The sequence below is a fragment of the Schistocerca piceifrons genome, chromosome X, assembly GCF_021461385.2.
Source record: "Schistocerca piceifrons isolate TAMUIC-IGC-003096 chromosome X, iqSchPice1.1, whole genome shotgun sequence".
NCBI lineage: Eukaryota > Metazoa > Arthropoda > Insecta > Orthoptera > Acrididae > Schistocerca > Schistocerca piceifrons.
Window position 1 is genome coordinate 423,320,267 of NC_060149.1, and position 14,784 is coordinate 423,335,050.

Genomic DNA, 14,784 nt, shown 5'->3' on the forward strand with positions numbered 1-14,784 from the left:
CTCGACTTCATCTATCTGGGACTCAGTAGTGAAAGAAGCAATCGAAATTCGGTTGGTGATGAATTTAATTAATAGAGATAGCGGCTTCAGCTTGGACAAATCATGGCATCCGGCAATTTCTGTAATTAAATCACAAAGACGTTGCGACGGTACAGCTCTCCGTGACACATCGATATCACCGTGTGGATCGACTGCGCAGCCATAGATGTAATTTCCATGCATATGTTACACCGCTTTGCAGCCTATCAACGTCTCTGGCGCCTTGTGTATCTTTGCCCGCATACGCAGTGGTTCGGTCCTCGAGTTTAAAAGGACGGAGCAATTGCTGGAGCGTTAGTCACCTCGGCTAACTCTGAAGATGGCTGGACGGTATTCAACAGAAATATTAGAAGAAGAAACTGAATTTATGCGGGTGCACGCCCGAAATTTTATAGAACACCTTCAGACTATCTGTCTACCGTTCCACTCTTTAAAAGCACGTGAGAAAAATTAATTCTCAGATATTTCCGTACGAGCTATGATTTCTCTTATTTTATTACGATGATCATTCCCCCCTATGTAGGATGTCGGCAGTAAAATATTTTCGATATCTGAGTAGAAAGTTGCTGAATGAAATTTCGTAAAAAGATCTCGCCGCAACAAAAAGCGCTTTTGTTTTAGTGATTCCCACCCCAACACGCCTATCATATGCATGACACTCTCTCATCTATTTCACGACAGCACAAAACGAGCTGCCCTTCTTTGGACTTTTACTACCTGATAATTATCCCATACCGTACAGCAATACTGTATCAAAGAACGGACAAGCGTAGTGTAAGCTGTCTCTTTAGTAGATCAGTTACATCTTTTAAGTATTCTGCCAGTAAAATGCAGTGTTTGGTTTGCCTTCCCCACGACATTAACTATGTAATCGTTCCAGTTCAAGTTGTTCGTAATTGTGATTCCTAGGTATTTTGGTGAATTGACATCCTTTAGATTTGTGTGATTTGTAGCGGAACCGCAGGCACAATGCCACAGACAACAGAGACTTGCATGATGTCGAGACACACTCAGCTGGGACGTTGTGCAGTGTTCAGCGATATGCATTGCTTATCTTTGTAAATGTCAGATCGGTGACTACGTGTCAGTAGACGATCTCTTGAACGGTCACAGCAAGCGGTCCTCGAAACTCATACCTCTCCACCGCCTATATTCAGGATATGGGGTGTTATTGATTATAACAACAGGACTGATTTGATAATCCTTGAAGCGGGGCTGAATGTTCGCTAGTATGTGGCAAGAATGGTAAATGGAATTGAGCGTTTGGCGTCATTGGCCGGGAGGCCCCTATCGGAATAGGTCCGGCTGCTTTGGTGCAGGTCTTATTACATTCGACGCCACATTGGGCAACCTGCGCGCCGGATGGGGATGAAATGATGATGAAGACAATACAACACCCAACCCTGAGCGGAGAAAATCCCCCACCCAGCTGGGAATCGAACCCGGGCACCTTAGGCCGGCAGTCCGTCACGCTGACCATTCACCTATCGGGGCGGACGCAAGAATGGTAAAACCTATTGTCACGTCCTTCACGACGAGGGTAGCAAACAGCATATTCCAACATGTTAACGCAAGGCCCCACATTGTAGTTTACACCATAAACGTCTTTAGTAATGTACGGATCCTGGATATCCTGCCTGGTTCCTCAATTTGTATAGCATGTCGAAAATGTGATGGGAAGAGATATGCTTCCATACCAACTTCCAGACATCAGTCTTCATGACCTGACACGAGATGTGGTTCAGGCACTGCAAGGAATTCCTTAAGATAGAAATCAGAGGTTGTGTACATCCATGCTACAATGTGTACACGAGTATACTCGTGCAATTGAAGTTTAATCACATCATACCCGTTATGTAACGAACATCTTCACAAACTTTGCTAAATATTCGAATAGTGGTTCATTGTGTAACACTTTCGATTTCCGTCGGTGTAGCAGCAATAATGATGGCTGTCCTTCATGCTAGCATGTTTTTTCCATTACTTTTCAACAAAAATCTTTTCGGGTGGCTTCCTTGTCTGCTACGTATTGCATCAGTACAGTAGGCTCATCCGAGGATGTGGTTATCTATTTACTTTGAGTATCTACAACGATCCACACTACTTTTCTCAGTCATGGATAATAAAATGAACAAGAGTTTCTCACGGACTATGCCACAGCGCGATTGCTTGCATGCTAACGGTACAGAAATATATCTAAGATAATTTTCCTCCTCACATGTTTTCGGTAGAAAGCAGACATTAGAGAAAGGCAGCGTGGCAACGCTGTAATCACTTATACGACAGCTATTTTCATTCTACACTGAATAGATGTGCTCCCTAGTTAATGCATTGGGTAGAGTTTTGCGTCAGAATGCTGGAGTTTGAGAGTTCGATTCTAAGTTTGTGTTACTTTTTTCTGATTTCGATCTTCCCAATAAAGACACAGAATAGGGTAGAATATTGTACCTTGGAACACTTGTCAGCCTTTCGTCTCTGCCCAGCCCCGTAATGGAAGTTTAATATATTTTCATACTCTGTTTTTAAATGATGGCAGCCACCTCTTACGTGCTGCAATCTTTTTCTGAAATTACAAAAATTAATCCGAAAAATGTAGGTTTTTTCAAATGTTAAAAAGTACGATATGGTCATGTACTGAGGAACAAATATTGTTTCAGAATAAAATTCGGTCGTCAGTGGCACAGTTATTTTTATTTAGCTTTAGCGGTGTCAACAGATTTATCCATCATCTCCAGAAGCTTAACATTTGTTTAACAGATGTCAATATCTTATTCACAGAAGCACAGTGCAATGACACGTCCAAAAATTTACATATTGTAAGTGACAATTATAAAATCTAATTGATAATTTACTGTAAATGAATCTCATTTGTGTGCATAGTCAAGTTGTTGGGCTTGTTCTATGAAGAAGATATTAACATTTGCTAAACCAGTATTAAGATTCTGAGGATGACGAATTAATGTGTTGAAAGGGGAAAAGTGAAAGGAAAGTAAATGTGCAGCTGGCGACTGAATTTTATTAAGAAATGTATACTGCAGTTACTGAGGAAATAATAGCTATGGATAAAAACAAATATTGTATTCAAATTTGAAAGCGTTGTAATCGAGAAAATCTTGTCAGTACGGTATTTAGTGGTCAATCTGTTACATTATTGCTCTAATGAACACCAGCAATCATCAAGAGAAAAGAAATTAAGCAGATGTATTATCGAAAACCAGTCACACGCTACATTCGTTTTGAAACTGAAGCTATTGGAAAAAAACACAAATTTCCATTCTCAAAATAGGTAAAATTGTTAAGACATTAAGTACTCTCAGTTAATTCCCAAAGATCATATGTTTCATGGCAAAATACCTTCTTCTGTTTCAAGTTACATGATGGTGCACGGCCATAGCAGTATGACTTAACTTTTCACACCTTATGTAAATAACTTTAAAATATATAGAATTTCAAATACCATAAAAATCTGTCCAAAGAAATAACAGTATGTTCCAAATAAGTTTAATATATTCTATAGCACTTAAATGTTTCGAAGTCGAAATATTTGCAAATTCTGAACGAAACACGTCCCCATCTCTAATAACAACAAAGACTAGAAAATGGCGGACACTGGTAATAGCAGTCTCTAATGAGGATACCTTCATCTGAATCTAAAATCAGCCACTAGACTGAGGTGCCGACCAAAAATTTCATGTGTTCTAGGTACACTATCATCTACGTACCGGCCCGGTTGGCCGTGCGGTCCAACGCACGGCCTTCCCGGCGGGAAGGAGCGCCGGTCCTCGAAACGAATCCGCCCGGCGGATTTGTGTCGAGGTCCGGTAAGCCGGCCAGTCTGTGGATGGTTTTTAGGTGGTTTTCCATCTACCTCGGCAAATGCGGGCTGGTTCCCCTTATTCCGCCTCAGTTACACTATGTCGGCGATTGCTGCGCAAACAAGTTCTCCACGTACGCGTACACCACTATTGCTCTACCACGCAAACATAGGAGTTACACTCGTCTGGTGTGAGACGTTCCCAGGGAGGTCCACCGGGGCCGAACCGCCCAATAGTCCTGGGTTCGGTGTGGGGCGGCGGAGGGGTGAAGTGGACTGCGGTAGTCGTCGTGGGGTTGCGGACCACTGCGGCTGCGGCGGGGACGGTTCCTCTCCGTCGTTGCTAGGTCACCGGTTAACATAACATAACATAACATAACATGCTCTAGGTATATAACTCTCTCCTACAAAATGGTTCAAATGGCTCTGAGCAGTATGTGACTTAACTTCTGAGGTCATCAGTCGCCTAGAACTTAGAACTAATTAAACCTAACTAACCTAAGGACATCACACACATCCATGCCCGAGGCATAATTCGAACCTGCGACCGTAGCGGTCGCTCGGCTCCAGACTGTAGCGCCTTGAACCGCACGGCCACTCTGGCCGGCAACTCTCTCCTACACTATTTCTCAAGCGATATATAACATTAATTGCAGTTTTTTAACGTTGAACGTACCAATTATTGGTCAGATTTGCGAAATATATTCATGAAGAGTAATAATTATCACAGCTATTTAGCTGCCATCGGGCAGAAATAATTACAAAACTTATCAATGTGGAGATGCATATCACACTCAGTAAGAGCTGCCAGTTGACTAGAAGCCGAAAGACACAATTAGTCGTTACCCGATGATGATAATAAAAATAGTAACAGAGCTTAATAGTTACCGGTGAAGTGGGGCGTTAGACTTATGTGTGATGTAGTGACGTAAAGAAATGTAATGAACATGGAAGTGGTAAGCACGATAGCTGATAGCTGGTACTAATCGATTGAACTAGTGGCAGAAAGGTATAGTGGATACTGAGTTAGAAAGTAGTGGCTGAAATAATGCGAAACACTTCACTGAGAAGATTTGTCTGTGTGATTTTCAAAGTTGCATGGGGAACTATCTAGGCTGAAAGAAGTAAGGATAAACCAAGAAGGAAAGTGGTGGAGTTGGCATCTTTTTTTGAGGGGGGGAGGGGAGGAAAAGGTAAATCTCACAATGGACAGGAACATATGGAGAGGTGCAGTGTGTGAAAGACAACAGAACAAATATCGGAAAGACTAGCTGTAATTGCTGTATAACGCATAAGAAACATGCAGTCTAGAAAATAATAGAAAATTACATCTAGACCTTGAAATGAACTCTCGAACTCAAGTATCCTAACGCAAGACTCCAACCAATGTGCTAACTGCACAATACAACTAAAAACTACTGAACGAAGTTACTTGTCGATCATGTGATTACAGTGTTGCCAAATAGTGCTTCTGTGAAGTCCATTTTCTACCGAAAATATGCAAGGGATGGAGTTCTGTTAGAGACATTTTTGAACTGTTAGTATGCAAGGAGTTGCGCTGAGGCGACAGAGTGCGTCAATTTTGGTTCACCTTGTGCATGCATTCCTGCTCGTAGAAACAGAAATGAAACGTAATGTTAGGTACACAGATTAAGGTCACCGGCGAAGATACTGTGTGATGTTAGGTACAGGTTACCTTGTGCGTCTTCGGAACTCACCTATTGTACATGGCTTTTGGTTAGAGGTATGACTCATCATATATCGGTACAGATACCAAATGACACAATTTGGATTCACGCTCGATTTATAAGTACAATCTAAGTGTACATTTCAACCTGAGAGTCGTTCCTAGGCGTTTTCTTATTCACATTACAGATTTACTAGGATCCTACGAGAATGTTTATGTGCACTGCAATGTGTCTCTCTTATAGGTGGTTTTAGCGTGATTTATCAAAAAAAAAAAAAAAAATGGTTCAAATGGCTCTGAGCGCTATGGGACTTAACTTAGAACTACTTAAACCTAACTAACCTAAGGACATCACACACATCCATGCCCGAGGCAGGATTCGAACCTGCGACCGTAGCGGTCGCGCGGTTCCAGACTGTAGCGCCTAGAACCGCTCGGTCACTCTGGCCGGCAACGTGATTTATCCTTCGCAGCAATGCAACTGACAAATTTATAAGGTACTATCCTCCACAACAGTTAAACAGCAAGAATGAGCTGTCTCTAAATAAATCATTCTGAGATAGCACGTCAAGTAAATATGAATAGTAGAAGCTTTCATGACTTCCTTGCTGAGAGATTAGCACTCCTTAGCATTCCTTTATATTTTGGTTTCATAAAAAGGATGCTGCGCATTCGTTTCGTGATTTATGTAAATTATTTCAGTTGATTACTGGAGTCTTTTATCTCTATGCCATAAGGTCGCTAATCCCAATACAAATGCGGAGCTGGCTGCAAACAGATAAAACAGCTAGCGCTTTGAATGATATTCGTGTTAGGAATTGCTTACAAAAGTGAGGTCTGACAACGGATCTACATCGATATCGCTCGGTACTCCAACGGAAGGTGGGGCACCGGGCGATGGAGATCGTAAGGCAATAGCTTGAAAACCACGGCCATCTGTTGGCAAGCAGCACAGAATAATTCACAGAGCAAGTACTAAACAAACATTAGGATCACAGAGTTCACGTTATTACTTATTGATAATGACTACTGAGCGAGCAAAATAACATCCTGCGATGACAGACAAGCATCGGCCTTCCCTGCAGAGTCCAGAATATTTTCACGCGCTGCATGAGGGCGTACTGAAAAGTAATGCCTCCAATTTCTTTTATTCTGTTTCCAGTATCGGTGGAGGTATTACATGACGCGCATATTACTCGGTCGACTTTCCCGCTTCTCTGACGCAAGTTGCAACCCTCGGCCGATAGAGGGCTTCGAGTTGTAGCGTGTAAAATGACTGTGTGTAACCCAATTACGTCGGTGCGTGAGAAACAGCGTACTGTAATCGAGTTTCTGGGCGCAGAAAATGTGCCTCCAATTGAAATTCATGTAAGAATGAAATCTTTATACGGAGATGATTGTATCGACATCATTAACAGGCAACGTTGGGTTGTTCGTGCTCGTAATGAAGGAAACGGTGGTGCTAATCTCAACATCTCTGACAGAGCTTGGAGTGGACAACCATGTACGGCGACCGACGAGACTCATCGGAATCGGGTTGATGAACTCATCTGAGAAAATCGTCAGGTAAAATAGACACAGCTCTCAGGTAGGTGTGTCACATAACAAGAGTGTGTACAGGCCATCATTATGGAACTGCGGTACAGAGAACTGTGTGCATTGTGGGTGCCTCAAATACTCACTTCTGACGTGAAACAAAGGAGTTGGACAGATGTCAGCAATTTCTTTTGTGTTCTGAGCAGGATGGTGATGGCTACTTAACAACACTGTGCCGTGATGAAAGCTCGGTTCACCAGTTTGATCCCAAAAACAAGAGAGCATGATTGGAGTTACGCAACAAAGAGTCACCGGCTCCAGAAAAGGTCAAGACTACGCCAGCAATAGGCAAAGTCATAGTCACACTGTCCTGGGATGTTCGAGGTGCGTTGCATTTTGAATTCACGCCTACAGGCACCACCATGAACCCTGCAAGGTACTACTAGACCCTAAGAAAACCTAAAACGTGAATTCTAAGATATCGTTCACAGATTGAGCATCCTCTCCTTCAGCCACACACGATCACTGCGCCATCTGCAACGATCCGACCCCTTGGGTTCCCTGTCATTCATCATCCTCCATACAGTCCCTACTTGGTCTCATCCGATTTTCATCTGTTTCCTAAACTTAAAGAACATCATCGAAGACTTCGTTTTGATAGTGTTCAAGCGGTGCAAGCAAAGGTGAGGTTGTGGCTCCATCAACAATCTCAAATATTCTACAGTTACTGTATCAACAAACTGGTCTCTCGTTGCGAGAAGTGTGTTCGTCGTCAGGGTGAGTAGGTTGAGAAATAAGTATGTGAGCATGAAGAATAAGGATGTATAATGTTAATTAAGTTAGATTTATTAAAAAATCTTAAAGAGTTTTCACATAACAAATTCGGAGGCATTACTTTTCAGCACTCCCTCGTGTGTCAAACGTATTGCATCTAATGAAGCAGAAAAAAATTTTATCGCAAATAAAAAAAAGACTTTTAGTGATGCTGTTCACTTGCTCTATTAATGTCGTCTCTTTTCGTAAGGAATAAGACTCGAAATGGAAACCGATGAAAGGGTGGTCAGAATTAATGATCTGTCCGAGTCATTAAAGATGAGCTCTTGAGTGGAATCACTGAAGAAATTGTGAATTCGAGTCTAGCGTCTTTAGCATTATTCTGCCTCACTCAGAGCTACGGAAAATCCTTTAAAACCAAATTTCCATTCTATTCCCTTGTCCAATGAGTCATTCAACACAAACAAACATAACCGATAAGTGGTACTGAAGAGGAAAATGGGGAACAATGTACTTCTTAAAGTTATAAATATGTAGTTCTACAGAACATACTCATGTTTAAGTCCTAGAACACTTTATTGTTAGTTAAATACCGGTAATTTTGTATCGTCAGAGTGCGTGCTTGAACCAAACGAATGGCTAAAGACATTTAAGAAATATTTACAAATGAATGGAAACTCATTGCACTGACTAATACACTCACTGGACAAAATGTTTGCATCCTTTGTCGTAATAAAGTTTCAAAATCTCACAATCCATAATAGCGGTGGTGATCCGCCACAGTAATTATATGAATTGTAGAAGCTGCTGCTGGTAGAAGACATCATTGTGCAAACACCTAGTGGCAAAATCATGAAGATGTCGGACAGAATGCGAAGATACCAATACTGACGTTTGGCGCGTGTATCTAGGTGAATACAAAGTTGTTTAGTGGAGTTCGAATACGAAGAATTTGTGAAACAGGCCAACTGTGTGATATCTCTTACACCTATCAACGACACGTTAAGCTCAGTGGATGCAAGAGTTGTCATCTCGGAGGAGGGCGCTCCTGGTTAAAACGGTGACAGGGTAGCAGAAGATGGTGACAACCTTTAGGTGTACCATAGATCGTAAGATTTTTCAACCTAGAAAATGCGTTCGACAATGTAAAATAGTGCAAGGTATTCCCAATTCTCAAGGGAATAGCTATGAACTATAGGGAAAGACGTATCATATATGTCCAAGGACAGAGAGGGAAAAATAAGAATGATAGACCAAGAACAAAGCGTTCGGAATAAAAGAAAAGGTGTGAGACAGGGTTGGAGTTTTCGCCCATACTGTTCCGTCTATAGGCTACATCGAAGAAGCAATGAAGGAAGTAAAACAAATGTTCAGGAGTGGGATAAAAATTCAGGGTGAAAGGATATCCATGATATGATTCGCTGATGAGAATGGTAACCTTAATGTAAGCCAGAAAGAATCTCAGAACCTGTTGAATGGAACATGGAGTCTAATGAGCGCACACTTGGATTGGATTGAGAGTAAATCGAAGACAGTCGAAAGTAATGAGGAGCGGTAAAATGAGATCAGCCACAAACTGAACATCAAATTTTGCTGCCACGAGCTGGAGACAGTGAAGGACCTCGGCTGCTTTAGCAGCACAATAAGACAGGATGGACAAAGCAAGGAAGACATAAAAAGCAGACCAGCACAGGCAATGAGGGTATTCCAAGCCGAAAAATGTCTATTAGTATCTACAATTGGCCTTAATTTCAGAAAGAAATTTCTGATATGTCCGTTTGCAGGACAGCATTCTAAGAAAGTTAATCGCGTACTGTGGGAAAACTGGAAATGAAGAAAATCGAAGCGTTCCTGATGTGGGGCTATTGATGGATGCTGAAAAATAGTTGAACTGATAACATAGGAAATAAGCATTTCTCCACAGAATCTACGAGACGCGGAACATGTGGGGTACATTGACAAGAAGAAGGGACAGAATGATATGATTTGTGATAAGACATCAAGGAATAATTTCGAGCCGGCCGCTGTGGAAGAGCGGTTCTAGGCGTTTCAGTCCGGAACCGAGCTGCTGCTACGGTCGCAGGTTCGAATCCTACCTCGGGCATGGATGTGTGTGATGTCCTTAGGTTAGTTAGGTTTAAGTAGCTCTAAGTCTAGGGGACTGATGTCCTCAGATGTTAAGTCCCATAGTGCTTAGAGCCATTTGAACCATTTGAATAATTTCCGTGGTACTAGACGGAGTTGTAGAGGGCAAGAACTCTAGGAGAAGACAGAGAATGGAATATATCCAACAAATAATTGAAGAAAGTGAGTGCAGTTATTACTCTGAGATGTAGAGGTTGGTACAGAAGAGAAATACGTGGCGGGACGCATCAAATGAATCGGAAGACAGATGACCCAAAAAAAGTCATTGTGTGAAGGAAGTGGCTGGTTTCACAGGTGCATCACGTGCACTATTACACATTGCTCAAAGAGATTTACCATATTCTACTACTCTTTCATCTCGGTCTAGCACTCCGTGTTACTCTTTCGCTGCTCTATACCACCTCTGTAGATATTCTGAATGCTCTTCTGCATTTCCCATTCACTTATCCGACTCTTCATTGCCCTCCATATATGTACATTAGCCTGAGGATGGCATTAACTGCAATATGTTAGATAACGAGTTCTTTATTCAATGAGCTTGCCTCTGTGCCCAATGAATTAAGTTGCTAATGAGTAATAATTCCAAGATATTCCGCAGTTTCAGTACCTGAGGATATTGAAAAAATGGTCAGCTAAGTTTGCAGAACACCGACACAGACGAGTTAGTCGCTATTTTGGAACGAAGCTAAAAGCCTGAAAAGTGTAGACAACTACACTTCAAGAATTAGACACACTTACAACCACATTTCAGAAAATATAACATCTTTTAATGTTTACATACATCCAAATGGGATAGGCAAATACGATAACTGAGCTGATGTGTATTAATGAGCTGCAGTCTTTAAAAGAATACTATGACGTCTCAGCCACGCGGAGAGGCCGTGCGGATTGATGCTCCATCTCACGATTGCGCGGCCCCACCCTCCGGAGGTTCGAGTCCTCCCTCGGGTATGGGTATGTTTGTGGTTTTTAGCGAAAGTTACTTTGAGTTAGTTTAAGTAATGTGTAAGTGTAGGGACTGATGACCTCAGCAGTTTGGTCCCTTAGGAATTCAAACATTTATGACGTCTCAAGTTAGAGGAATATTTTCCCAAAGAAAATTATCCCTTATCTTTATGATTTTAGCTATAGGGTGTTTCACATGATTTTCTTTTTGATCAAATTTCGAATAACCGATTCGTAATCAAACTGCACCTCATTTGTTGCTATATACTTGACTATCCATTTCTACAAAACAGAACATTCCCAGGTCGAATATCGTTTCATGTGAGTAGTTTGGAGTACTTTCTGCACGGTCTGTTAATTGCTTACATGCTAAATATAGAGATGGCAGTGAGGGAGGAAACAAATCAGACTGTGTTTTATTGTCTACTTGAGAAGAAGGTTATTAGAGGCAAAGCCCAAGCTTGAAATGGAAACATATTGGCAAGAAACTGTGTCTTTTCCATTTCAGAAGAATCATACCTGCATTTTCCTTAAATGAATAAAAGAAACAACGGAAATCCTGAATACGGATGACAGTAAGGAGAATTCAATCCATGTCCTCCCGCATGACGATTCAGTGTCTTAACCACAACTCTACCTCACTCGGTAAAGAGGAAAGGAATTTTCTTAATTGGTGCATCTGTTTACTTGGTGGGTCTGCTGGATTTTAAATAAAACAGCAAGCTCCTTTTCCTTAGTGAACCCACTGTAACGAAGTATGCACTCCAGTGGCAGTTGTCAGATATATCTGGCACACCAGCTACACAGATTTTCCGTCCAGAAATGCATACACGTGAAATAGCTGCGTTTACTTAATTGACGATTCTCAAACATACAAGGAAAAAATCCTGAAGAACACCGTGGAGGCATCAATGGTTCCAAAGGCATTTAATATGATGAAAAGAGGTATCTAAGCATATTCAGTTCAAATGAATAAATAGTACTGACAGTGCAAGTGAAGGACGAGAAGACATGGTTAAATGTAAATATAACTTCTTGCGTGTACACAACATAGGCGGGAATATAAATAATTTAAGTAATGTATCTATAGATATTCCATACCAGTTTGCCCATATATGACCTTGAAAAGTACAAGTGTTAGTGCAGTTTGCTTACACACAGGGCAGTGGCAATAACCTTGATCAAATGATGTCATGAAGAAGGGGATAGTGGTAAATTAAAAAGTCAAGGTGACAGATGCTGAGAAATTTAAAATTCCAAGAAGCTGGATAGTTAAATTTAAAAATTGGTGGGAAACTTAAAAATCCAAATAGCAGATCCAGCCCAGTTGTTGTTTGTAACCCCTCCTCTTCCCTCTTCAGCAAAGCATTAAAGTGAGGCAGTCAGTTGCATAAAAATGGGACCAAGATCAAAGATATGATTTACTGCCGTAACTTCCACACGAAAGTCAAAAGTATTTGCGTATGATATTTACCTCTAAATTGCATGTACATATAGATACATTAGTATTTAATCTGCGTAATATGAAAATGATGTCGTCAGCTGCCTAAAACGGTGTTTGGTTTGAAGATATACGCTATTACCGTAACCTTAACCTGAAAGTCAAAGATATTTACATAAAATGGTGTAACATATTTGCCTCTGAATTGCGTGTGTACAACACAACCAACCACCTACACACACACACACACACACACACACACACACACACACACACACACGTTTCTACTTCTACCTCTATATCTATACTCCACAAGCCACCTTAAATGTGTGGTGGAGGGTACTTTATGTACCACTGCCACTTCCCCCTTTCCTGTTCCAGTCACGAATAGTTCACAAGAAGAACGACTGCCGATAAGCCTCCGTGTAGACTCGAATCTCTCTAAGTCTATCTTCACGGTGTTTCCCCGAGATATACGTAGGAGAAAGCAATATGTTTGTTGACTCTTCTAGGAACTTTGACAATAATCCACACTGTGACGCAGAACGCCTCTCTTGCAGCGTCTGCCTCTGGATTGATTATCTCTGTGATGATTTCCTGCTTACTAAATGAACCTGTAACGAAACGCGTTGCTCTTCTTTGGATCTTCTCTATTTCCTCCACCAGTCCGATGTGGTATGGATCCCATACTGACGAACATTGTTCAATTACTGGTCGAACAAGTATTTTGCAAGCTACCTCCTTTGTTGATGGACTACATTTCCTGAGGATTCTTCCAATCTTAGTCTGGCATCTGCCTTACTCGTAATTAATTTTATGTGTAACTCTATGTCAAATTGCTCAATACGCATACTCCTATATTTTTAATGAAAGTAACTGCCTGCAATGTTTGTTCTGCAATTGTATAATCACACAGTAAAGGGTCTCTCTGTCTATTTATTCGCAATATGTTACATTTGTTTGTGCTGAGGGTCAATTTCCACTCCCTGCACCAAATGTCGATCTTCTCTACGTCGTCTTGCAGTTCACTAGAATTTACTAGCGTCGCTACTTCTCTGCACACAACAGCATCATCTGTGAAAAGCTTCATGGAACTTCCGATGTTCTCTGCTAGGTCATTTATATTGTTGTGAAAGTAAGGGTACTGTAACACGCCCCTGATCACGCTCAAAGTTACTATTACGTCCAAGTCTTGACTCCGTTCACACTGTTGGTCTGATACTCCAAAAGCTCGTATTTGTTCACTAGGTGGCAGGGCGGAACCGTGCCGAACGCCTTCCGAAGGTGAAGGAAACTGTCATCTACCTGGGAGCTTGTATCTACTGATTTCTGGTTTATTGACATCAGTGCAGCCACATGCAGCGAGAGAAAGAGAGAGAGAGGGAGGCCAGTGTGGGGGATACCTCCTCACGTCTAGTGTGTCTGATGACACGAAGCCCAGCTGGCTGCTTAGAGAGAGACCAGGCGTGTCAACTCGCTGATGTTATGTTGCATGAAGCACAAACAGTATATTACAGAGTGGATGGGAAGGAAAAACTCAAAGAACAAATACTTTAAACACAAAATTTATTTTAAAAAATTTTAATAGATTATTTTTACATACAACGAGTTTGTATTCGACGTTTTCAAATACAATATGTTGTGTACATCAAAGGTTGCCTAGCGGCACACTAGTTACACACTCTTCACTGAGCGCCGGCCGAAGTGGCCGTGCGGTTAAAGGCGCTGCAGTCTGGAACCGCAAGACCGCTACGGTCGCAGGTTCGAATCCTGCCTCGGGCATGGATGTTTGTGATGTCCTTAGGTTAGTTAGGTTTAACTAGTTCTAAGTTCTAGGGGACTAATGACCTCAGCAGTTGAGTCCCATAGTGCTCAGAGCCATTTTTGATCTTCACTGAGCACTATATCTGAAACAGAATAACTAGTGGCAACGAATGAGTACATTAACAAACACTTATTAAAAGGATACACATCACAAAATACTCATCTCCTGTTTTGTGAGAATACGTGGAGCTGATGAACTCAATCTAACCTAACACAGTAAGTAATTGCTAGCGAACTAAGCGAAGTTCAAAGAGTTTAAGTTCAGTCCCTCAGTAAGCAAACACTTCGACTGTCTCTTAATGAATGTTTGACAGCGTAAACCGTCCTAGGACTAGACTGGTCGGTATTGCAGATAACTAGTAGGAAACTGCTGAGGACTGCGGCGTCGGCTGCTGTCGACTGCTGGACGATAACTCAGTGCTAAATGGAGCTGGTGCTGGCCAATTGTCGGCGTGCAGTCGCGTAAATCGTGTGCTTGGCGTATGAATGGCATCCTGTGGAGTATTTGGCGGATGCATCAAATAGTTCCGGGTTCATAAGTCTCTATAGTGGCAGACCTAACTATTGGCGGGTGCAGGC